Source organism: Dromiciops gliroides, chromosome 2, assembly GCF_019393635.1.
Source record: "Dromiciops gliroides isolate mDroGli1 chromosome 2, mDroGli1.pri, whole genome shotgun sequence".
Classification (NCBI taxonomy): Eukaryota; Metazoa; Chordata; class Mammalia; order Microbiotheria; family Microbiotheriidae; genus Dromiciops; species Dromiciops gliroides.
The window spans coordinates 18370187-18371723 of record NC_057862.1 but is presented as its reverse complement, the minus strand read 5'-3'; the positions used below and the strand labels follow the sequence as shown (position 1 = coordinate 18371723).

General features: G+C 38.8%; 1 pseudogene; it reads left to right on the top strand.

Moving 5' to 3' along the window:
* Positions 1–300: 300 nt before the first annotated feature.
* On the top strand, positions 301–1077 carry LOC122738184 (annotated as a pseudogene).
* The last annotated feature ends 460 nt before the right edge of the window (positions 1078–1537 follow it).

The window sequence follows — 1537 nt, the reverse complement described above, 5'->3', positions numbered from 1 at the left end:
GACACTCTATATAGCAGGAGGAAGAGAAGGAAAAAGAGAAGGAGAAGGAAAGGGAGAAGGAGGAGGAGGAGACAGATAAATGTAATTTGTAAAAGGATATATTCAAAGGACTAGGGATATATGAACTAGAAGGGGAAAAAACATTATTTTGAACTTCAGTTCCTTCATCCTTAATAACAGGATAAAGATAACACTAATCCCTTTTCTTTTCCAGCTCATGAGGAGTCTGTCACTAATGGTAAGAGGTCTGAAGTTTGGAAGCATTTTTAGTGGCTCTTCAATGAGCCCCCAGATGTAAACATGCCACAAAATGAATACATAGAGTTACACCCAAATCGGTATGATTACCACTTGGATTACCACGAGCAAAGGAGAAAGAAGGAAAGCAGAGGCTCGTGAATGTTCAAAGAAAACAAAGAAAATGATTGGTCTAAAGACCAAACTCTACCATAAGCAGAGTCATGCTGAGAAGATTCAGATGAAAAACACCATCATGATGCATGAAAAGAGAAATACCAAGTGAAAGATGAAAAAAAAAGACTCCTCAAGGAGCAGTGCCTGCATATCTGCCGGACAGAGAGGGACAATCCTGAGCCAAAGTCTTTTCCAACATGATTAAATAGAAACAAAAAGAGAAAGCTGGTAAATGGGAAGTTCCTTTGCCAAAAGTATATGCTCAGGTAGAAAAAAAAAAAGTATTATAGGTTATTTGTACAGGAAAGAGAAAGAAGTCTTGGAAGAGAATGACTGCTTTGTGGGGGATGGCTTTACTCAAAAACCACCAAGAAATGAAAGATTATTAGGCCAATGGGTTTGCGTTTTAAGAAGTCTCATGTAACTCATTCTGAACTTAAGGCCACTTTTTGCCCACCCATACATGGTGTGAAGAAGAATCCCTCCTCCTCGCTATAGACAACTTTGGGTGTTATTACCAAAGGAACTGGCACTGAAGTGAATGTGAGTGAGTTGGGCCTTGTGAGAGAAGAAGGCAAAGTCATCTGGGGAAAATATGCACAGATTACCAACAATCCAGAAAATTATAGATGCATAAACAGTCTTGCTTCTTCGATAGACTGAGTGAATGAAGTTCTATATCCTTAAAGTTTCTACAATATATCAAGAAAACCACACCAGTTACTGCATTGAAGAGTCACAAAACAAAAGCAAAGACCCAGTTCCACACATTGGTTGTTTTGAGGTTAACTTTTTTTGGTTTTTTGCAGGGCAATGGGGGTTAAGTGACTTGCCCAGGGTCACACAGCTAGTAAGTGTCAAGAGCTGAGGCCGGATTTGAACTCAGGTACTCCTGAGTCCAGGACTGATGCTTTATGCACTGCACTACCTAGCTGCCCTGAGGTTAACTTTTAAAAGAGATGAGACACTATTTTCTATTCTTTTATAAGACTTTATTCCCCTTTTTGGAATGGCAATTAAAAAAAAAAAAAGCTTGTAGCTGTCCTCATTGCTGAAAGCATTGAAACCCTCTCACAGTAGCTCAAGAAGTATCAAAAAGAAGATAACACTAATCATTATAAGT